This window comes from Biomphalaria glabrata, chromosome 4 (genome assembly GCF_947242115.1).
Source record: "Biomphalaria glabrata chromosome 4, xgBioGlab47.1, whole genome shotgun sequence".
Taxonomy (NCBI): Eukaryota; Metazoa; Mollusca; class Gastropoda; family Planorbidae; genus Biomphalaria; species Biomphalaria glabrata.
The window spans coordinates 10,929,613-10,955,535 of NC_074714.1; the positions used below are offsets into that span (position 1 = coordinate 10,929,613).

The window sequence follows — 25,923 nt, forward strand, 5'->3', positions numbered from 1 at the left end:
ATTTAAAACACAATTTATCCTATACATTTTAAAACACAATTTATCCTATACATTTTAAAACACAATGTATCCAATACATTTTAAAACACAATTTATCCTATACATTTTAAAACACAATTTATCCTATACATTTTAAAACACAATTTATCCTATACATTTTAAAACACAATTTATCCTAAACATTTTAAAACACAATTTATCCAATACATTTTAAAACACAATTTATCCTATACATTTTAAAACACAATTTATCCTATACATTTAAAAACACAATTTATCCTATACATTTTAAAACACAATTTATCCTAAACATTTTAAAACACAATTTATCCAATACATTTTAAAACACAATTTATCCTATACATTTTAAAACACAATTTATCCTATACATTTAAAAACACAATTTATCCTATACATTTTAAAACACAATGTATCCAATACATTTTAAAACACAATTTATCCTATACATTTTAAAACACAATTTATCCTATACATTTAAAAACACAATTTATCCTATACATTTTAAAACACAATGTATCCAATACATTTTAAAACACAATTTATCCTATACATTTTAAAACACAATTTATCCTATACATTTTAAAACACAATTTATCCAATACATTTTAAAACACAATTTATCCAATACATTTTAAAACACAATGTATCCTATACATTTTAAAACACAATGTATCCAATACATTTTAAAACACAATTTATCCTATACATTTTAAAACACAATGTATCCAATACATTTTAAAACACAATGTATCCTATACATTTTAAAACACAATTTATCCTATACATTTTAAAACACAATTTATCCTATACATTTTAAAACACAATTTATCCTATACATTTTAAAACACAATGTATCCTATACATTTTAAAACACAATTTATCCTATACATTTTAAAACACAATGTATCCAATACATTTTAAAAGTCATAGTGTATCATTTTGTACACTGGTTACACCAAATGGCGATCTATTTATAGGTTTCCTGCCCTGTATGAAAATCTCCATATTAAAGCAATGCTGCGAGACAGCACATCACCAGGTCCACTTAGCACAGATATTCTCCTACATCTTCTAAGTCTCCTATAGCTTAGCACACAGCTTCTTTTACATCTTCTAAGTCTCCTATAGCTTAGCACACAGCTTCTTTTACATCTTCTAAGTCTCCTATAGCTTAGCACAAAGCTACTCTTTACATCTTCTAAGTCTCCTATAGCTTAGCACAAAGCTACTCTTTACATCTTCTAAGTCTCCTATAGCTTAGCACAAAGCTACTCTTTACATCTTCTAAGTCTCCTATAGCTTAGCACAAAGCTACTCTTTACATCTTCTAAGTCTCCTGTAGCTTAGCACAAAGCTACTCTTTACATCTTCTAAGTCTCCTATAGCTTAGCACAAAGCTACTCTTTACATCTTCTAAGTCTCCTATAAGGTTAGCACAAAGCTTCTTTACATCTTCTAAGTCTCCTATAAGGTTAGCACAAAGCTTCTCTTTACATCTTCTAATTCTCCTATAAGCTTAGCACAAAGCTTCTCTTACATCTTTTCTGGTCCAGACATGATCAGTTGTAGGATGAAGTACATTGAGAATTTAACGAAGCAATTTAATCTCAGAACACAACGTTGGAAAGATTAAGCCCCATCAATACATCTTAGTTGGGATCAGTGTGACCTCATTGTGTGGCTTTCTATATCTGCCACTAACTGCTGATGTGCCACTAATTGCTGATGTGCCACTAACTGTTTCCCAGTCTTCCATCTATACACAAACCAATCTAAGCCTTCTTTTAAACACCACACTTGGTCATTTGGAGTAAGGGGGGATAACCGTTATAATTCATACGTTTTCAACGTATTTCTAAAGAGCAAAATGCCCATCTATGTCAATCTTATAGATAGTATTGGCCATTATAGGTAGGTCAATAAATACCGTACTGTTACTTGGCTTGAAGAAAAGTTTATCAATATTGCGCTCATTGACAGACTGTGACACTTGGCATTTAATGTCCTTACCAGTCTGCTACACACCCTGGTCGAATATTGAGTTCTATATTATAAATTATAGATATTCCTTCAAGCAATATGTCACTGGGTGATGATGACATTTATGTTGTAGGCTAGCTTGTATTAAAGGTCTTTACAGCTCCATTTGAGGGACCATTTTCAGTGAGGTCTTCAGATGTACCCGGAAAAAGATTTGACAATGGACCTCATTCACCAATCGTAAACAAACAACATTTAGCCACGTGGTGCTCTATCTCTTCTATATAATTTACGATCTCATGTTTAATTCATGATGGTTGTCACGTGACAGTTTTTTTTTCATTGTTTTATCAATAAGATCACGTGACTAAATGTTGTTAGTTTACGATTGGTGAATGAGGTCCATTGTCTGCCGAAACATTATTTATTTTAACAGAATCCTACAATCATCACAGCTAGATTGTGAATGTAAACATCCAATATGAAAATGAAACTTTCCTCTTTAACAGTTACATTTCACTTTCTATCATTATTAAACTTCTCTCAACAAGATTCATGAGTTGGTCTTGTCTTCAAGCAGTGGCGTCACTAGAGTCGGTGTCAACCGGTGTTCACGTTTTATTCAAGTTCTGCATTTACCCTTTCCGGTCGAATGTCCCACTGGGTGGGACATTTTTTTTCCTGTTCTGATCGAATGTCCCACCCAGTGGGCCATAATAATTTGGCTCGAATTTAAGTTAAATATCAAACTTTTTGTTCCACTTCCTGATTCCTAAATTTTAAATTACTATTTTATAAAGCAGAAAGTAAATGATAATCGTGAAATTATTCTAAAAAATAAATAAAATAGCTTGACCAAGATCGATTTTCACAGCATCAAAGGCGGTGCGGAGGGGGTGTGCATGGGGGGGGGGGGGTCTGACCAGAGACTAAAAAAAATTCCAATATTTCATAGCTAACTTTCCAAACAGAAAGACTAAAGACTGCATTGTTTGCAGTAACAGAAAAACACCAGGCAGTGGGTGTAGACAGTATTCTAGTGTGAAACTTACTCTCAGTTGGTCAGTTACGTCACCCTGAAGCAGGAGTGCTTCAAAAAGTACCATCCACAAATAAATTTTCAAAACTAAACATTCAGACATCATGTTTGGAACATTTTTCGTTGTTAGAAATAAAACATTAAAAAAAAAAAACAATTGGATGTCTGTTTTATTTTATTTTTCTAATTTCTTGTAAAATACTATGAATCAGCTAGAATTTAATTCAGACCTGGCTGCAAACTCCTCAAAAAATAAAAAAGACTGGTAAGGGTTAAGAAAATAATAGGCCTACGCCAGGGGCGGACTGGCTATATGGGCATTTGGGCAAACGCCCGGTGGGCCGGTACCCAAATGGGCCGGTAGAGCAACCGAAATGGCCGCATCGATGTCACTACGGCACGTAAGAAATTGTTAAAGGTTTTATACTATTCCCTTATAAAAAGGCGCTCTGAGCTCTGAGCGTTGTGTTTAAAAGCAAATCTTTCACATACTCTACAGTGTAATACCATTTTAATTTAACACGTTTTCCGAAATAATGTAATAGCCTTCATACGTAGACAGTGCTACTAGTAGGCTTCATACTTTTAGGGCCTACATACTTAGCGATTAAAAAGTAGTATAATGCCTATATTTCTAATAAAGATGTAGAGTTCACTGTATACATGCATATAAATACATTATCAAACTTGACATAATGACTTTGAGGACAGGTAGACCTAGAAATGGATGCCCATCATATGATATAGAATTTTTGGGCCGAATTGCATAGAAATGCCCGGGCCGATTTTGACAGTCAGTCCACCCCTGGCCTACGCCTTGTCGCCTCCATCGGTTGAGTTGAACTAACTGTCTGGAGCTACGACTCAACGACTGTGTAAACACACTGAACACCTTAAAAAAGGATTGTTTTGAGAACATGGAATCATTTTCTAAATGGAGTCATTTTCTGAATAGAGTCATTTTCTGAATGAATTGTTGAACAAGAAGTGCAAAGTCTCAATCTTCATCTGTTTGAGAATGTTCGCTGAGCTTGAAGCGAGACCAATTGTTAAAGAAGGCCTCAACACCGACCTGCGACGTCACCTAGGATTTGGGAACGAGCTATTGGTCTTAGCTGCCCACAGGTTGCGACGTCACCTAGGATTTGGGAACGAGCTATTGGTCTTAGCTGCCCACAGGTTGCAACGTCACCTAGGATTTGGGAACGAGCTGTTGGTCTTAGCTGCCCACAGGTTGCGACGTCACCTAGGATTTGGGAACGAGCTGTTGGTCTTAGCTGCCCACAGGTTGCGACGTCACCTAGGATTTGGGAACGAGCTATTGGTCTTAGCTGCCCACAGGTTGCAACGTCACCTAGGATTTGGGAACGAGCTATTGGTCTTAGCTGCCCACAGGTTGCGACGTCACCTAGGATTTGGGAACGAGCTATTGGTCTTAGCTGCCCACAGGTTGCGACGTCACCTAGGATTTGGGAACGAGCTATTGGTCTTAGCTGCCCACAGGTTGCGACGTCACCTAGGATTTGGGAACGAGCTATTGGTCTTAGCTGCCCACAGGTTGCGACGTCACCTAGGATTTGGGAACGAGCTATTGGTCTTAGCTGCCCACAGGTTGCGACGTCACCTAGGATTTGGGAACGAGCTATTGGTCTTAGCTGCCCACAGGTTGCGACGTCACCTAGGATTTGGGAACGAGCTATTGGTCTTAGCTGCCCACAGGTTGCGACGTCACCTAGGATTTGGGAACGAGCTATTGGTCTTAGCTGCCCACAGGTTGCGACGTCACCTAGGATTTGGGAACGAGCTATTGGTCTTAGCTGCCCACAGGTTGCGACGTCACCTAGGATTTGGGAACGAGCTATTGGTCTTAGCTGCCCACAGGTTGCGACGTCACCTAGGATTTGGGAACGAGCTATTGGTCTTAGCTGCCCACAGGTTGCGACGTCACCTAGGATTTGGGAACGAGCTATTGGTCTTAGCTGCCCACAGGTTGCGACGTCACCTAGGATTTGGGAACGAGCTATTGGTCTTAGCTGCCCACAGGTTGCGACGTCAGGGCTCAGGCCTACTATAAAGGTTGGTCTCGCTTGGAGCCCAAGACACAGAAGCAGACTTGGTACTTCTGAAATGTCTGAAACTATTTCTAATGCACTCCATGTTGGAGTATTTTATAGAAAGTGGGAGCTTATTCCACGATACCCCCCCCCCCCCCACGGCTATATCAATTGAAAAACGAAGTAAGATAGATATAAGTTGGGGGGAAAGTAAACGAGTAGGTCGTTGTGCTGGCCACATGACACCACCGTAAACCGTGGGCCTCAGAAACGTCTTTTACATGGTCTGATAAATCGCAAGGTCTGAAATGGGTACACTTTATTTGTGGTTATAAATCTAAATCTGAGCATTAAGTCAGAAATGACATTACAATGTAGCCTACTGTTTCTGGAAGGGGTGCCAGTAGCGTGCCGTGCACAGCGTGGAAGTTATGCTTGCTACGCCCCTGCAGATTGTTCAAGCATTTGTTTGGATTAACAGAAGAGCCACTGTTTTTTTTTTCTAGAATGTGATTTCTATTTTGTTGCGTCTGTGTGCGGGCTAGCTTGTGCTTCGTAATGTCACCATTTCAGTCTGATATCAACTGAAGATTAAGCCAAATTCTCAGAAGCTTTTAATTATTTTATTTTTTTTTACAAATCAGGCCAAAAAAAAAAAAAGAGAAAAGATTGATCTGAAATCTACCATTTGGTAGCAAAACAAGTCAATAAACCAGAAGACAGGTTAAAATGTTCGTACAACTAGATGCAGTGGAATGGAGCTTCTAAACGCTATAAAATCCACACTCCACGACTTTGAAAACAAATTCATAAATATTGTTTTCAGAATGTGAACCCATTCCAGCAGCTGGGTATTTTCATAGAAGTAAACGAAAACAGTGGACGGTGGATAGGTTGTTGTTTCTTTTTAAGTTGCATGTTGCAATCAATATAGATTTAGATCTCCTTCTAGATAAGAGTGCCCTCTCTTCGCTTCGAGACTCTGTTTATGGTGTGTGTTTCTGTGGTGGTGGGGGGGGGGGGGAAGACAACAAGAGAAAAATAATCTTATATTTACAACATTACCTTGAAAAAATAAGAGACGAAGACCACTACGTATTGTTTTATACTGACCTTTAACCTTAACAATAACCTTTACCCTAATACAATGTTTATAAGCAAACATCCAAAACTGTGTTTAAAAACACCACAAATAATTTTTCTTACTATTATTTTGCATTAGAAGAATTCAGTAGCAAAGACCAGAGCGAAACTATTGTTAGTACATGCGTGACTTTGTTCATTGCGAAAACAGAAATGATTTGTCTCCACAGAATTAACAGCATACATAATGAAGGCGTCTTGGATAGTAGTAGGTATAATAGCACCTTAAGGAAGGAGTGTTAGCACTTGAAGAAGATGTGTTAGCACATTAAGGAAGGAGTGTTAGCACTTGAAGAAGCTGTGTTAGCACATTAAGGAAGGAGTGTTAGCACTTGAAGAAGCTGTGTTAGCACATTAAGGAAGGAGTGTTAGCACTTGAAGAAGCTGTGTTAGCACATTAGGGAAGGAGTGTTAGCACTTGAAGAAGCTGTGTTAGCACATTAAGGAAGGAGTGTTAGCAGTTGAAGAAGCTGTGTTAGCACATTAAGGAAGGAGTGTTAGCACTTGAAGAAGCTGTATTAGCACATTAAGGAAGAAGTGTTAGCACTTGAAGAAGCTGTGTTAGCACATTAAGGAAGGAGTGTTAGCAGTTGAAAAAAAAAGAGCGTTAGCACATTAAGGAAGGAGTGTTAGCACTTGAAGGAAGCAGTAGTTTGACAACACATTGGCTTATTTCCTAGATTTATTCTCTACTTGTGACTCAAAGAATTAGCCCGTCGACGTTTAAATGCTCAAATTGTGACATTGAATGTCACTTGAGGATTGGTCTCTTAAGCTTCATGAGATTTTGCCAAGGAAACAAATCATCTCTCGAGAAGTAAAATGCCGCAGATAATAAAAGATTTGAACCAAAACACACACAAAAAATCCAACATTCCATTGCAAAACTCGGTGATAAAGGTTCACGCTGACTTTTGAAAGTCCAATAAAATCAACATTTGTTGTCCTTCTAGATCTAATTAAGTCAAACTAAACGTCGCGCTTTTGATGGGCAATTAAAGATACCCATGGAAAGCATGCCGGGTAATTTAGGAGACAGTGTACCTGTGGACTGGCCTTCAATATAAGAGAAGATGGTAGGAGACAGGATGTGAGGGAGACAGGTAATGTCCACTTAATGTCAAAGATGGAAGCCTACTTACCTTGCAGTTGTTCTACTAGACCAGCTACTTACCAGACACTTAAGCCGTATAATCAATTTGTTTACATTTTCTTCTGTTCGGTTTCCCTAATTTAATTTTTGACTGCGCGCGCGGGTGTCTGTGTTAATGTGTGCGTTTTTTTTATCTGTGTGCGGGTCTGGATACATTTAGGTCACGATGATCTGCTATAAGAATTCTGTGAAGTGTCTAATAGGCAATGCATCGCTGTTAAGAAATATTGCCATGATAAGCTGACCAAAGTCCAAGCTGGACCGTAGTCGGATGAAATAAAAGTAAAAACTGCAACAGTGCTAGGACGAGCTGAATCCTCTAAAAGCTTCTTAGAGAGACTAGCCTCAGGGCTTGTGTTCTGGATATTTCTAATTAAACTTTCTCATCGATAATGCCGTGAAATTGTAGGACGTAGGTGTCGTTAACGAAAACGGAAAGGAATATAGGCCTAACCGTTAAAGGGAGATCAAAAGTATTGTATTTGTAGTTATAAGAAATGAAAAGATTTTTGTTTTTGTCACTAAAGGAAACAAGAGAATGAGTCAAAGGGGCAATTTAAAAATAAAGAAAAAATAAAAATAAAAAACTCCAATTAAAATCTTAATCTCTAATAGAATAGAGTCATTGATAAAGGAAGTTATTCCCCTTTAAGAACTACTATAAGTTTTTTTTTCTCGTAATTTGACGTTCCAAAAGCGATTGGAGGTGGCGGGGGGATGGGAGATGGATTAGAAACGAGAATGGAGGGAGGACATGGAGAGTCATGACTTCACCGAAGGCAAGTGACCTCTAAAGGTGGAAAAGGGGGGGGGGGGCTGTAAAAAGGCATTTCCTCCTGAGTAAATTCTATGTGTCTTCATGGATGTTTATATAGATGTTTATATGCATGTTTATACAGATACTTGTATAAATGTTTATGCAGATATTTATATGGGCGTTTGTTAAGAAATTCATATGGGTGTTTATACAGATATTCATAAAAATGTTTAAATAGCTACTTATAGTATTTAATACCATTTATACCGATGTTCGTAGGCATTTTTATGGAGAGGTTTGTATTCATATCTATGTAGGTACCGTAGGAATTGTTTGGTCGCATATGTGGATATAGGTAATTAAAGAGAGAGAGAGAGAGACAGAGAAAGAGACAGAGAGAGACAGAGAGAGAGAGACAGAGAGAGAGACAGAGAGAGATACAGAGAGAGAGAGAAACAGAAAGAGAGAGGGAGGAGGATGAGTAGGAGGTTGCCGCCTGGTCATGTGGTATGCGCTTCGGATATCGTTACGAAGGTCCTGAGTTCAAAACCTGCAAATCGTCATTTCTGAATGAACAAACTGACATTTGGGAAAAACAAAATAAAAAAAAAAAGAGATAAAAGAGAGAGACTGGCAAAAAAGAAAAGAACCTATGTAGAGAGAAAAAAATGACCAAGAGAGAGAGAGAGAGAGAGAGAGAGAGAGAAAGAAAGAAAGAAAGAAAGAGAGAGAGAGAGAGAGAGATTCTCCAAAAAAAAAAGCCAGTAAGCCTGGCAATCGTTCACTTTGATTGACATCTTACAGACTTCATTGGGGAAAAAAAAAAGAAAGGAGAACTCACTACACGCAGACTTTGTTTCCTTGCTCAATTGTCGCCCCTGTAAATGTCAGCGAAGTAAACACGACTAAATGTGTAGCATTCTCCATTTCCAAAGGTCGGGGTACTGAAGGATGCTTGCTGTGTTGACACTTGTGTAACAAGGTCACTGCTCAGTGTGCACAGACACCAAATTTTAATGTGGCTCTTGGAACTTCCTAATGAGGCAGTGGGGTGACGGAAGAAAGTGACAGGGGGTGCGGAAATAGTTTTAAAAAAGACATAAAAACAACTTGTTTGTTTAAAACAAAGCTTACATTAAGCGTAGTTATATTAATTAATTTGGATCAGTCATGTAATTAAATGTTAAATAGATCTAGACTAACAATAATAATTCTCTGCTATTACAAATATTTTTTACCAATTTTGTTTTTTTTTATTAGCGCAATCTCTTTCCTTTTAGCTTTGTCTATACGCTACGATACTATCACTAGTCTGCATCAGTTGGAACTGGTTTTGGGGGAAGAAAATATGAGTTATCTGGGTGGTCGCTTTTCTAAATGCATATATTTAACAATTGAAAACCTGAATTCGATCTCGAGGGCCAAAGCCTCCGTGGCCACGTTAAATAGATATACTAACCACTGTTCTAGGAAAATGCTTATGAAAGTAGAAGGTTTTATAGTTATCTATTGTTAGTTTCAAACTTATCTCTCTACAAAGAATAAAGGTGTTAATTTACGTTATAACACCTTATCAGTCAAATACAATTTCTTTTCCTTGTTCGAGATTCCAACCAAAATAATTAATTAACTAATTTCTTTTTTTTATTATTATTACGAAGGGAAAGATTTAAATTTTGCACTTCTGAGTAGAAGATATCTATTTGTCCTGGCTGGATTTAGTGTTGTCTCTTTGATAGTATTTCACTATTCGAAAGGCGAGTCCGAACACATCCAAGGGACACAACAATTAAATGTACTTGATAAAAGTTGTGAAGACTTAACTGATGTTTATTTAGAAATGGGGATGACAGTCTTGTCTATCTACCCGTCGTTTCAATTATCTTTCTACATGGCCTAGCCATAGTCTTCTCCTATCATGTATCAGTATTCAACAACGTCATTCGTCTGCCTACGTCACTACTTTTACCGTCGCTAAAATAATGCACAATATATTTATTTACTAAATAATCTCTAAACTAAACTAAGTCACTACACTATAGAGAAGAAAAAAAAGAAAAAAAAAGACAAATATAGAAAACATCTAAGAAAATTATTAAATTATGTCATAATTGTCTAAAAAAAATGGCGCCAGATTCTGTTTTGTATCACAGGCTGTTAAACTTTGGAAATTTCCGAACCTTTCGTTTGATGACAAACTTTGAAAATAAAGTGACAGTGACAGTGGATATCGAAGTCATTCACTTTGCTTTTCATAAGAAAAAAAAAAACAAAAAACATTACGCCCACGAGAGTAGGAAACGGGAATGTCCAAACATTAAATATAGATTAGCAGTCTAAAACACACGAACGATTTCAAGAAGCTTCCGGAAGCGTTGCCAGGAGCTATATAAATCTTAGTTTAAGTTAAAAAAGGCATATTTGTTAGTTCTTTCTGTAAATACATTTTATGACATTGAATCACGTGCTTCGAGATTATGTTGTACGTGTCTATATTACACATTGTTTATAACAATAACATTTTATGGTGTTTCTTGTGTTTATTGGAATAACTAGAAAAATAAATAAAAATACAAGATAACCCAAGATTCATTCGCTATTAGCCGTAAACCATATCTTGCCACGTCTTTAAAAAAAAATCAGAGAGAGAGAGAGAGAGAGAGAGAGATGAAATGAAATGAAAGAAGCCAGCCTGGAGACACGCAGAAATGCCATGGAATCTTTATCGTCTGATATGGGGAGAGACATCACTCAGACCTGGCTAATAGTTCTCTTAACAATGATAGCAATAACACATTCATCCAATCTATAAACACACGATCACGTGATCATTGACTTAAACCCCCCCCCCCCCCCAACAGGGTATATTTCTATCTGTTTGTAGCATGCCCCGCCTCACCCCCTCCCATCTGATCTGTTTTATTTGATCAATGTTATTTTTGTTTTCTTTACTTTTAACCTAACCACTGTGGCGTATTGAAAATAAAACCCAGCAGACAGAAGAAACCCGATCTAGCACATATTATAAAACACATTTTTTTGTTTTCCTCAACCGTATGGCAGGGACAGAGAGGGGACAGAACACGAAGAAGAGCAGAAGTCAGTGGAGGTGTGGTCAGACAGACGTGTGGAGAAAAAATAAGGCAACTTACATGACTATACTATGTTTTAAAAAGTCATAAAGTGCTCTTCTCACACAGAACAACATTGAAGAGTTACACTGTTTCCCTGACGGAAGCGATACCAAGGCTCATCACTAAACCATTTTTAGCTTTTTTTTTTCAAAATTGCCATGTCAATCACTTGCCTGGTTTCGGACTGTCGTCTCTATCAGTGGCGTAGCTAGGGTGGGGGTGTGTGAAAAAAAAAGGGGGGGGTTCTAATATGAAAGTCTCCCGGGTCTCCACTTGAGCGCCCCCCCCCCCAACGAGTGTATAAAATTTTCTTTTTCATGAACTATTACGCCACTGCCATGTCATCTTGCTATTCGTGTTGTTCTAGAAGTTAGTGCCCCCGTTGCATGTATTTCAGTGACGAGCCCGAGTTATATATTATTAAGTTATATATTTATTAAGTACATAATCTCTTGTTATAATATGGAATGTCGAAATGCTGGGGCCTCTAAAGAGGTCACGCCCCTAGACGCGATAGTCCTGCTGATCTGCAGGAGGCTTTGGATAAGATGTAATAATCTTCATTCTGATGGAACGTATTAAATCTGGATGTACACCAGGTCTGAATTGTGATTGGTGCTGCTCCCTTATGTTGACGTAAGGTCAGAGCGCCCTGGACCTGCTTTAAGAGTAAGAACGACGCGCACCAGCAATGTAATAATAGAAGTAATAATAATGTGAATAATTATCTTTTTTTTTATTATAAAACCGATTTATATTAGAAGTATTAAAAAAAAAGTTCCTCTTTCAGATGATGTAAATGTCATCTGTTTATGTGGCCCACGGCTAGCGAGGGTGTTATGTGGCCAGCACAACGACCAACTGCCTTTCATCATCATCATCACTCCTTTGAGTTCCTCGTGGAACATTGGGCCTCGACAAAAACACGCCACTCTCCACGGTCTCTTTCTAGCTTTTTGGTGGTTTCCCAGCTCTTCCCGTCCTCTCGGCTTCTTCAAGTACACTGCGTCTCCATGTTCTTTTTGGTCTTCCTCTGCGTCTTGTTCCCTGGAGGTTCCACTCTAAGGTCTGCCTAGCTCTGTTACTGGTATCTTTTCAACTGCCTTTACTTTTCCCCAACTAATGTCAGGTACCCATTTAGCGTCCTACAGATCACGAATTTCTTCCCTAGTGCTATTAAAGCATAGAACGGGTTGCCTGAGCCAGCCAGGAAAACAAATGACTTGGCAGAATTAAAGTCATTGGTAAACATGCATGATTAGTGCTTGGCTTCCAAACCTGGAGTCCTAGGTTCGAATCTCGGTGAAGACTTGGAATTTAAATTTATCTTATCTTCTTATCTTATAAAACACAGACGTTACTTCAAAAAGAAGATGATTACGTTCATCTACAAAATCCAAGTCTTCGCCATGATTCGAACCTAGGACTCCAGGTTCGAAAGCCAAGCACTTTACCGCTCAGCCACCGCGCCTCATATTAGAACTAAAGATCTACTATATTTAAATAAAAAAAACGGTTTTGCTCAAATCCTACAGTTAAAAACATCTATACCTAGTGCATCACTTCCTAGATCGACTCTATTTTAGCTACTATGACAGGTCATGTGATTGAAGCACGTGGTTAGCGGAACCCCTTCTCCTGGGAATGGGGGGGGGGGGGGGGGGGGCTATCTTGGCGAGTTTTCCAAACTGCTTTTAGTTCCTTGGCAAACACGGGCCGGGATTCGATCTCGAGGTCTTAAGCCAAAAATTGATGTCAATGCTATTTTGTTGTCTGTTTTTCTCTATCGTGTCAGTGTGGGAAGAGGGTAAGGGAAAGGCAGCTAAAAAGAATGAGAGAGAGAGAGAGAGAGAGAGAGAGAGAAGGAGAGAGAAAAGGAGGGGGGGGGGGGGTGAAAGAGAAAAAGAGAAAGATTGATTTGAAACAAAATAATGGAACACTCCAACGCATTCTCCAATCCACAGTCTATAGTGACTCTCAAAGTTAACGCAAACAAAACAACCTGCGGTATAAACAAAAGACTACATTAGGACCTGAGCAGACATTATGAACCAAGTCAAATAAACAATCAAATCTAGCATCACTACAGAAGCTGCGAGAGAAAGAGAGAGAGAGAGAGGGTGTTAAGAAAAGTGAGAGAGGAAAAATAAAGAGAATGGGGGAGGAGGAGAAAAGTAAAAGAGAGAGAGAGAGAGAGAGAGTTAGGAAATAGCAGATTTTTTGTTATAACAACCTGCTTGTTTCCCCCCCCCCCCCCTGTGTAAAACAAGGATTATTAGATGTAAAAAAAAAAGTTCTTAGAGAGATGGATTAACGTCCCTTGTAAGAGCTCTCCAGCATCACGAGGGTACAAATATAGAAACGTGGCGATCACAACAAACACACTAGCGATCTGGATACAAGAGTTGTCGGTCCTAGCTTAGATCTCCAGCCTTGTGTTTCCTTGTTGGATATAACAGGTCGGATAATAGCATGCGCTGAATCGTAAGTATACCTTAGCCTTTATTCTAACTGAACTGCACTATGTACTTATATTGGTCAGTTTTGACTACCTGTATTTCCTAACCTATTCTAATCAATACGCAATTTTATAAGTTATGTTGTTGTTTTTTTATCAAGGGGAAATAAGTAGATATATAGATTGCGGTGCCGGGAGAAAATATATGTGTCCGTGAGTTTGACTTGGAAATAATGACGTTTCTTTTCTTTCTTTTATTTTTTTTAAAGAAACGTTTAACAAATAACACTTTATTTTAAATTAAGATTGGTTCGGATCTGATCGATTTTGATCTGATACGATCGAATTGGATAGTATTGATGGGATTAGATCTGATCTGGATTGAATCGGATCTGATCCTATCGGTTCGTCTTTGAAAAAAACAACAACACAAAATTACAGTCTCTACTGCTAACAGAATTCATGGCATTCACTAATGTGGCTGCCAGTTTTGGGAATTTCTAGGTTGGACCAACCCAACCACCTTTTTAAAAAAATATTTTTTATTATGTAGATAGTGTAAGCTAATAGTCGAATGCAGAATAAAAAGAGTGTAAGGTAATAATAGCATGAAGAATAAAATACTACCAACGTTTTGACAATGTGATGAGGAAGGACATAATTCAAAGAGATTCAAATCAGATTCTATGTGATTGTGTTATGATTACTTCTTGTCTATGAAATGGTCCTTTGTTTTCATTATTAACATCTCGAGCTAGTAAAGAAAAAAACAAAAAGGAAGGAGCTTCTGTTAGGACGTGGGAGTAATGCATGTAACAATAATCACAGTCAGGCTTTTGTTTGTGCTTTGTTTTGTTTTAGTTGATAGAGCTATGGTGATGATACATTGCCCCGTTGATAGAGCTATGCTGATGATACATTGCCCCCGTTGATTGAGCTATGGTGATGATACATTGCCCCAGTTGATAGAGCTATGCTGATAATACTGTTATAAATCTGTTGGTGGCACAGATGGGGGTACTGGTATGTGTGTAGTCAGTGCTAGACGAACGGTCAACCGTGACGAGTCACGACGGTCAGCCGAGACGAGTGTCAACATGACGGTTCGGGAAGGATCGCCGTCGTGAACAGAGCTCAGGAGCGTCACGAGGGATGTAGTCATGTGACGAAGCTAGAAACGTCGAGCGATGTTCCGTCCGGTTCTAGAAGGCTATTAGGGACCCTATATAAGAGCGGAGATGTCGCAGTCAAGACGGTTCACGACAGGGGCTCAGAGCCCGGTTCACTACAGTCCGGTCGACTACAGCACAGTTCAGTGTGGTTCAGCGGTGTGGTTCTGTACGGAGCATTACGACGGTTCAGTGCGGAGTACTATCAAGTACAGTTGAGACGAACGGCGTCTTGATCTTGGCCTGTGATCGACTCCGACACAACGATCCCAGTGTGTGAAGTCAGTCCTGAACGGCAAGCCCGTAACGAGACGCAGAGGCCAGTGCAAGAGTTGATATGGCGGTACGGTTGATACGGAAATAAATTTGTACATGCCAATTGTTCGGTATTGGCTTTAATTTATTGGACATTAAACTGTTACGTTACTTTGGAGCCCTGAGTTGTCAAGTTCTTTAAGTTGGTGGTGTAAGGTACAGTTTGCAGAGAGCCTGGATGGTGAGATTCGTAACAATACATTGCTCCAGTTTATAGAGCTATGTTAAGATTTAAGATAACATTGCCCCAGTTGTTAGAGCTATTTAAAGATAACATTGCCCCAGTTGATAGAGCTATGATGAGAATATATTTCCTTAGTTTATAGAGCTTTGTTGGTAACTTATTCACCATAAAGTATCCTACATGCCCAGAACTGTCACTACTGTGATGATGCTTTTATGGAGGTCCCACTGTTTACTGTCTCTAAGCTATCTGCAGTGTCCATTAGGGTGCGTCTATATTTAAACTACAATAGAATACATTGCCCCACTTGACAGAGCTATGGTGAGAGTACATTGCCTTAGATGAAATAAACTCATTTGAGAGACCTAAAGACATTCGACAGATGTTATGTGATGCCCCAACAGACTAAGGGACAGGAGAGGTAAAAAGTGAGAATTGAGGGTTAAGGTGATAAATACTTCTCCATTTTTACTTTTCTTTGGAATAAAGGGGTTAGGGGTAGGGTAAGGTTAAATTAAAAAAAAAACGTCATTTAAATCGAAGAATAAAAAAAAAATTGGTCCTAGTTTTGATTTTACTCTTTCAGTAGAGGCGATTTTTTTTTTCAAATTTTTTCTTTTATATTCAAACTTAATCTAAATTTGTCTAAATCTACTAGATCTAGGTGAATAAATCTCATGACCAAGTGTGTCATATTGGCCCCAAATTTACTTTAATTCTAACTGAAGTCATTTTGGGGCTCAGGGTGTGGCCACTTGAACTTTTCTAGCTCTATACTCGTAGTGTGCATCTTTTATTGTTAGGTAAGCCAAGTAAGGTTTAAGGTCATCTTTTCCATTTATCAGTCTAATGACCTCTTGGCTTCTGTTCAGAAGAGATTGATTTCCTCTCGTGCCCCGTGACAGCAGGTGCTATATAATATTACAAAGTCGTTTTATTTTGAACCCCTAAAAAATGACAGTAACCTATTTACACTGAGATCTAGAAATTGATTGTCAAAATGAAAATAAAGTCAACCACGCCGGTAGTTTCGATCCCGATACATGATTGTTATTAACCTACTCTTGAAAAAGTGAACATACGTTTAAGAAAACTTAACAAGGTCGTACGAAGTAAATTAAAATGATGCCAAGTTGAAAGGAAACAGAAATTCCAGTTTGACCGGATCACTATTTTTAGTCAACTTAGGGAACAGCCCAGGACAGAAGACTAAAAAGTAAAGTAGTGATAATACATACAAGACTAAACCATAATGTACAAATACAAAACACAATTTAATGAAACAAAGCAAATGTCGTGTTCCATAGGCTAGAAAAAGGGCGTACAAGTTTTCTTTCTTTCCTATTGCCATTAGGGCATAGAAAATGTAAAAAGTGAACTAGCAAATATATCGCTTGCACATTTAGTAAAATTGCAACTATTATGTTAGACTCAATCACGTTATTCATTGAGAGTACGAAGAACAAATGTGATCAAATGGAGGTATTTGTAGGAATTGTTTTTGTTTAGCCAAACATTCTTGCTTATTGCCTGCCCAGTGCGCTATGGTCCAAAACCAGCTTAAAGCTGAGTTTTCTGAGCCTCGTTTTTAAGAACAAAATAGTTGCTCGAGTCTGAATTCGAACTGGAGCCTCCACGATGGAAGGTCGACGTGCTTGCCACTGAGCTATAAAACAATATTTTATAGACTATTGTTAGTTTCGAATTTTTAGTAAACGACCAAATTCTTTACACAAGCTTAGTACATTTTCTATATAAATAAAATTAATTAATTACGACTGGTTGATAAATTAATTGATTAGCTTTTTTTTATTGTTTCGTGTTTTGTTAGGGGACAATGAATAATTGTGCAAAGTTTTAACTTGATCACAGTGTCAAGTTAGTTATAGGTCTATAGTGTATTGTGCTCAGTGACATTATTAGTTTCCAGCTAATAAATGATGGGGATATTATAAATAAAACGTTAATATTGGGGGTTGGCGGGGTGGGATTAAATATACTTATACATATTATAGATGACATATATACCTTCATTACAACGTTTCTCAAACAAAAAAAAATCAATGTCAAAAAGTCTGGCCACAATATATACATATTGGAAAACACATACCATACCCCTCAACTAGAAGTACGCCTTAGTGCTAAGTGTAGAGTCATTGTAGAGGTTTCATTCAATAGTTTACATAGTTTCATGAACTAATTCAAAGACATGCGCACTACATTCGTGGCCAATAGGCTGTGGGTTTGCAGCCTAACAAAGAACCTATATGTTGAAACTGTTCTCTCATGCATTTTAACAGCTTGAGATCAAAGACCCTAGTTCCAAGTGAATCTGTTACCGAAAAGTCTGTTCATTAAAATATAGGTTCACTTTTCATAATAAAGAAGAAAGATTCTCCTGTAGGAACTTGAAAGGCGTCCCATAGCGAAACTAAAAGCTTTCAAAATCAATACTAGAAAAGGTAACAAGTGCAAAAATTATAATGATATAGGGGAGGTAATCAAGTAGTAAGTATACAATACAACTTCAGAGCAGAGGTAATGAGTACAGAATACAACGAGAGAAGGGAGGTAATTAGTACACAACATATAGAAGGGAGGTAATTACTTTACCAGACAACAATCGAAGGGTGATAACTAGTACATAAAACGAGTTATTATACAACAATAGAATTGAAGTGTATTGGAAATGAAATGTCTAGGAATCGATTACATTACTTGTGCTTCTCTTCGATACAAAAGTACAGTCACGTCTCTTTTTTTAGGGTGTGTGTGTGGAGAGGGAGGTGTTTATTAGTTCTGCATTAGCTAGAAAGAAATTTAAGAAGAAAAAAAATGAGAAAGAGAGAGAGAGAAAAAAAGGGGGAAAGAGTAAGGTGTTTGCAATGAGTAAGTGGAAAGAAAGAACATGAAACTAGAGAGAGATGAGTAGATGAAAAAAAAAACAACGAGAAAGAGAATAAAGAGATAAAAAAAAGAGAACAATTAATGTTTCCTACACAGAAGAAGAGCTCGTGAGCCAACAGGAAGTAGATTCGCTCTCGATGGGTAGCCGTTTCCCCAACTATTGTACTTCAGCGAGTTTATGAAATTATGTCCAGTGATGCTGGACACAGAGTCAAGACCCTTCATTCAGGTTGACACTTTGACCTATTTTCATGACTTCTTTTAAGTAGACACAGTCCAATCTTCACACTGACTGATCATTTTTTTAACACTTGTATAACACATTAGTAACTGATTTTGTGCACATTCTGTAATTTCTCCATTAAAACACTCCCGCTCACTGAAAATAAATAAATAAAAATATTTTTAAAATGTAAATACAGAGGGGGGAAGGCGATTGTAGCTACCCCCGCCCTACAACAGTCCCACCGAGTACCGAACATCATTTTTCATGCAACACAATTTGTTTTTAGAGCTCTCATTGGTCATGGGCCCGGGTTCATTGAAACCATTCGCGCCATGCATGCTATGCCTCTGTCTCTCTCATTCTTCTTCTCACTGTCACTCTACCTCTTATCAATCTTTCTCTTTTTTTTTTGTTTCTTCTCTCCCACTCTCTTATTCTTCATAACTCTACACCCCTTTCTCTTACTCTCTCTCTCCCTCTCTCTCTCTCTCCCTATCTCTTCCCCCTCTCTCTCCGTCTCTCACTCTCCCTCTCTCTCTCCCTCATCTCTTTCTCTCTCTCTCTCTCTCTCCTTCTCTCTCTCTCCCTCTCTCTCTCTTTCTCTCAGACACACTCTTTCCCTCTCGCTCACTTTCTTCCTCTTTCTCCTCCCTCTTATCATCTCTCTCATTCTTTCTTTCAATCGCCATCTCTTACTCTTCTTTCTATCTATCCTTTTTTCTCTCTCACACAGTCACTCTCACATTCTCTCTCACACAGTCACTCTCACATTCTCTCTCTCTCCCCCATCTCTCTCTCTCTGGAAAGGTGTGATAGACATACCACAGCACTTAACACGTTTGCAAACCCTAAACGAAAAGCTAAACACTGGAGGTAGCAACATTGTTTTCACCACCTGAGGTCACGTGAACTAAATCAGGGCCCAGTTAGAGCCCAGTGTGAATAGCAGATGCCCAGGCTACTGGACTACAGCCTAGCCAATCAAAGAGGACACATTTTTTGAGGAACTCCAAAAATAGGAAAAGGAAAACATGGACTTTGAAGAAGTAACACAATTTGAACCGTTTCGTATAGATAATAAATCTTAAGTATAAAAAATACGAAGTAACTTATTAAATTAAAGAAAAGCAAAAAGTAATTAGAAAATTATTGCCACACTTAATTTACGAATGATCTTTGAACTGATACAGATTGATGAAAAAAATATTTAAGATTTGTAGCACATTCTTCTTATATTCAATTCAATTACAAATGAAAATACCATCTCTTTTCTAATCTCTGTTATCATCAAACTTCAATCGAAACACTGAACGTAGAGACCCAAAGATCTTTTGCAAAAGTCCTGGACATAGAAGCTGCTGTTGTGCTTAACTAAAGTTCATCAAAAAAGAGGTCAATAAGTTGTGTGACTTCCCAGACCTTGTGGAGTCAGAGATCAGCAAGTCTAGGGCAGTCGAACAGATACACACGATACTATCAATAGATTCCCAATCAATTAATTTCAGCTGCAATTTGTGAAGCGTAACATAAACATTAATTTTTTAAAAATTGTTTTTGACGCTAGCGTCAGGTGTGAACAAGTGAATATAATAATTTAAGCGGTCGATATGTAACTTTATCAAAGAAAAGTGAAGTGAAGTATCGAGACCAATCATTATAGTTGGCATCAACACTGCCCTGCGACATTGCACAACGTGGACAGTGGAGACCAATCATTATAGTTGGCATCAACACTGCCCTGCGACATTGCAACCTGTGGACAGTGGAGACCAATCTGGCATCAGAACTGCCCTGCGACATTGCAACCTGTGGACAGTGGAGACCAATCTGGCATCAGAACTGCCCTGCGACATTGCAACCTGTGGACAGTGGAGACCAATCTGGCATCAAAACTGCCCTGCGACATTGCAACCTGTGGACAGTGGAGACCAATCTGGCTTCAACACTGCCCTGCGACATTGCAACCTGTGGACACAGGAGACCAATATCTCTTTGCCACCTCACAGATCTGACGTCGCGATGGTTCCGAGTTTGACCTCTGCCCACTTCCATCCTCCATCCAACAGGAAGTCTGCACAAGCACGTAAATATCTTCATTTCTGAAGGCATGTCTGAAACTTGTCTGTTATGGAGTGTATGGGAATGTGTGTGCTTCTTAGTGACGCTGGGAAGAGGTTAGCCATTGGTTTTGAATGATGCAAGATAAGTGGCTTTGTCATCAGCGGTCTTAGGTACGACAGACGACAGATTACCAGAGTGAAAAGACGTGTTTTTGTAGTGAGTTAGATTTTCTTCCAAATATTTTTCTATACTATTACTAACTACATTTATTTCAATTCATCTCAAACTTATTTTGTCTATATTGTAATAAAAATTATATTTAGTTTTGTTCAAAAAAAGTTATTTCAGGTTTTACAAGTTAAGCTATAATACGCCTACAACGGTTTAGTTGTCTACTAACAATTTGGTGCTACAAGTCAACGACCTTCCACAACATCATCAAACAAACAAATAAATAGAAAAGACATGGACAACCCAGTACAATGAATCAAAAGAGGACCAGGTACTTAGAAGAGAAGTTGCATTTAATTCAACTCGAATCGGTTCTTCAGCCATCGATTAGAAAAAAAAATGTAACAAGTCACTTCGTACATCACTTCGCAAGTCATATAAATTAGATCAAGCTGTTAATTTTTTTTTTTTGACTTGATGTTTGTCTTGTCTAACATTACATGGACAACACAAATATTTATGTTCCTCTCCCGACACCCGAGTTGACATTTAGATGTCAGTAAACACCATTCCTGGCTTGCGTCTGCTACAGTGTGTCCAGACAATATCTGTCAGTCTACAGATCACACTTGTAATATCAGACAAAACAGTTGTAATATCAGACAAAACAGTTGTAATATCAGACAAAACAGTTGTAATATCAGACAAAACAGTTGTAATATCAGACAAAACAGTTGTAATATCAGACAAAACAGTTGTAATATCAGACAAAACAGTTGTAATATCAGACAAAACAGTTGTAATATCAGACAAAACAGTTGTAATATCAGACAAAACAGTTGTAATATCAGACAAAACAGTTGTAATATCAGACAAAACAGTTGTAATATCAGACAAAACAGTTGTAATATCAGACTATGACAACTGACATGTGGTCATATATCACTTTAAAAGTCGAATACAATTAGAATAAAGTATCAATCCGCTCTTTGATTCCAGATTGATTTTGTACGATGTTTAGGCCTAATTAGTTTTTATTTGTAAGTAATATGATCACTCTCTCTGTCTGTATGTATGTCTGTCTGTCTCTCGCTCTATCTATCTATCTATCTATCTATCTATCTATCTATCTATCTATCTATCTATCTGTCTGTCTGTCTGTCTGTCTGTCTGTCTGTCTGTCTGTCTGTCTGTCTGTCTGTCTGTCTGTCTGTTCGTCCGTCCGTCCGTCCGTCTGTCTGTCTGTCTATCTTATCTATCTATCTTTTAATAATGGCAGTGACAATACTGTTAAAGAATAAACAAAGAAACTGGTAAAATATTTTACATGTAATAAAAAAAAATCACTTTTCGTAAACCAAAATGTAGTCACTAAAGAACAAGCAGGAAGTGACGTATTTGTTATGTCGACAAGATCATTGGAGAAGAAACATAAATCTGTGAAGGTATTTTGCTCTAGTTGCTATGAATACGTTTGTTTATACTCGAGAATCCCCTAGCTTTGAAAGAGTGTTTATGTTGTAACTAACTTACTTGTCATTCCATACTGTTTGTTTCTAATACCTCAAGTGTTGACCTGTGTTTTTACGTTGGCTAAAGTAGATGTTTAGTAGAGTCTACTCTGTCAACTAGAACTTAACCTCCTCAGCTGTAAGGAAAAAAAACTAAAACATTTTCTTTTGAAGAGCTGTTGCCTTGGTCACAAGGGGAGATCACTCAAAACTTCGTTACTACTAAATGCCAAAGCGTGAAACAAACACAAAATAGAGCAGGATAATAACACATAAACCATTGGCTACACCGCAGGTACCTCTGTCACCTAACGCTTGGTCAGCTTACTTTTTTTTTTACAAAGCTTAAGCTTCTATCAACTCACTCGTCTGCCTCGTACACATTTTGTACACGTTATTTCTCCCGTTTCTCGTCCTGGGATCAGGTTAAAACTTTGCACACAGCTTTTCACTGTCCCTAACAACCCAGGAATGGAACAATTGACCATTTTATCAATTCGGCTTAATGTTTTTTAAAGAGACAGTACAACGCTAAGGGGAGATATGCCTTGTGTAGAGATTAAGGTCGTCACCTAAAGTTTGAAACTAACAATAGATAATTATAAGACTTTCTATTTTCATAAGCTATAGAATATAACATAAAAAACATATAGAATGTAACCAGTGGCGTAGCTAGAATGGGGGGGGGGAGGGGAAGAAGGGGGAGAATTTGAAAATCCACCTGGGGGGCCCCCAAATTAGTGCTTTTTTAATTTTAAATATTAAATAGTACGCAAAGCTCAGGGGACTCCAAAAAGGTCAACCCACCAGGCCCCCAAATGATGGCAAAGTCCAAGCTACGCCCCTGAATGTAACCCATCTTATATAACTTACGGAATATAACATATGTAATTTAGCATACAGAATAAAGCCCGCAGAATGTGAACTATAACATTATCCACAGAATGCAACTTAAATAATAGAACCTACAGAAGCTAATCCATAGTGCTATAGTCTATGGTCATTAGTACAAATAGTACAAAAACAACAACCGAGTTTATTATAGAACGAAAGATTCCGAGTGTATTGGAAAAGAAAGGTCTATGAATGGCTTACATCACTTGAGTTTGTCTTCAATACAGAAGTGTAATCACATTGTTTTAGGGGGTGGGGCTGGGTGGGAGGTGTTCTCTATTGTAGTACATTTTATAGAGACAGTACTATCTAAGGGGAGATAAGCCTTGTGGAGGAAATAAGGTTGTATCCTAAAAATTTGAAACTAACAATAGATAACTATAAAACCTTCTATTTTCATAAGCATTTGTTTAGCTCAGTGGCCAGCGTGTCGGCTTTTAAACAAGAAGGCTTTGAGCCCTCGAGTTTGAATTTAAGTCGAGCAAATTTAAAGTTGCTTTTGAAAAGTCAACATGGAAACCTTTTTATCAGATCCCCCCCCCCCCCCCCAACTGGTCCAAACAAGTGATTGGAACATAGCGTATTGATAAAGCTAAAAGCATGAAATTATGCTATGCAAAATCAGTTGGTCAAAATATTTCCAATCGTACAAATTAATTACTGTTAGTCTAGATCTTTTACAAATTAAGTACACGACTGAGTCCAACTCATTGATACAACTACATTTAATACAAGCTTTTTTTTTTTTAAAAAAAATTGTTGGTTTTGTTTTCGTCTACTTGTTATTGTTAAGTGAATGACATTCAAGTCATCGCCATAAATAAATACATAAATATTAATGGACCTCATTCACCAATCGTAAACAAAAAGCATTTTGCCACGTGGTTCTCTATATCTTCTATACAAATTACGCACTCCATAAAGGCTGTCACGTGAGACGTAATTTTCATTGTTTTATCAATATTATCACGTGGCTAAATGTTTGTTTGTTTACAATTGGTGAATGAGGTCCATTGTGGCTCTTACGTAGCCTGAATATACGCAAGCTTATATAATCCTGCGCCGTTTTGCGTATTGGGCGGCTAGCTGTCTCCCTAGAAATGGGTCTCCAGCAATGTTTGCAGCCTCCTCCCTCTGCTCTGAGGTCCTCCATGGAGGTGCGGCGCCATGTTCACGAGGAGGTCCCTGTTTGCGCTTTCCTTGCTTGTCTCCATTTTATTGCTACCTCTGAGGCGCGGTGGCTGAGCGGTCAAGTGCTTGGCTTCCGAACCGGGGATCCGGGGTTAGAATCCTGGTGAAGACTGGAATTTTTAATTTCGGGATCTTCGGGCGCCTCTGAGTCCACCCAGCTCTATTGGGTACCTGACGTTAGTTGGGGTAAAGTAAAGGCGGTTGGTCGTTGTGCTGGCCACATGACAAGCTCGTTAACCGTAGGCCACAGAAACAGGTGACCTTTACACCATCTGCCCTATAGACCACAAGCTCTGAATGGGGAACTTTAGTTAATTTTGTTTTTGAGACGCGCGATTCATCTGTCGGAGATCATGTTCCGCAAAACTCATGCGACGCTCGGTCATAACATCATTAAGTGGTCGAGTGACCGTTCGGCAAAGGATTTGTTGGTTTGCAACCAGATCTCTTTAACTGACGTCTCTAATCTGTCCTAGACACGTCTGCTGAGCCACATTAAACCCTCTCCCGATTTTAGCAACAATCAAATATATTGAAACCGGCTTGGTTGTAACATGTTTTTGTTCGAAGATAAATGCTTGGAGGCGCGCCAAAAGTCAAAACAAAGGAAATAAAATATGTATTACGAAATGAAAGAAACGCTGCGCTATGCTGTAATCCCATCATTCATCAGTATGCCAATCTCGCGAGCGCAGACGATGAGCAGTTTCGTACAATATATGCTAAGGTAATGTCAATCTTGTCCTTGAAAAAAATGAAACGCATTACTTACGAATAAAACAAAATCCTAGATAAGGTCCTTACATACTATTAGGTCAGGGGAAAGGTCTTCATATAGGGTCATAGATATTATGTTGCTGTTTGATAATCTTTTCCTGTCATGTATGATAAGACAGATTTTACTTCATTATTTCTTCACTAAATTAATTATTCTAATCACACTTCTATCTCTCAAAAGATTTTCCCTACTTCCACCTAACCTTGAACTTTGGTCATTACATCACGCAATATGCACAGGATGATATTGATATTCCTGCATCAAATAGAAACAATCTAACTAAATACAAACCCCACATTACAATAGATCTATTTATCTACTTACATTAATACATTTCTCAACAAGTATTAAGGGATTAAGGTACACACTAAAAATACTATAATAATATGCCAAAAATATCAAACAGCATTCTCAATAAACAAATGTACATATTTTTAGATGAAATGAGGGCTTAAAGGCAAAGCCTTAACAACACAATTAGGCAATGACTAAGAAAAAATATTTAATTCTGAATGAAATGACCGGTCCCCATCACTGAGAAAAGAATTACTAGCTCGTTGGCCAGATGGGGAAACTCTAGTTTGACCGTTATAATTTTTCAAAGTAAAAAATAAATAAATGTGAATTTGGCTAGAGACTAAATCTAGGTCTAGATCCTACATCGGTTTTGAATGGACGATCGTGTTCTTGAAAGGACCTTCGCGTAGGGGAATTTCCGAATATAAGGCTTTATTGATTGAAGAGCTTAATTAATTAATGTTTAGGAAACTTTTTGCG

General features: G+C 38.0%; 1 protein-coding gene across 1 annotated transcript in view; it reads left to right on the plus strand.

Moving 5' to 3' along the window:
* Positions 1-13,651: 13,651 nt before the first annotated feature.
* Positions 13,652-25,923, plus strand: part of LOC106054127 (uncharacterized) — a 426,772-nt gene continuing 414,500 nt past the window's right edge. Inside the window, exon 1 of the mRNA XM_056025641.1 lies at positions 13,652-13,765. The gene's annotated coding sequence lies outside the window, so the exon portion shown is untranslated. The remainder of the gene's footprint in view (positions 13,766-25,923) is intronic.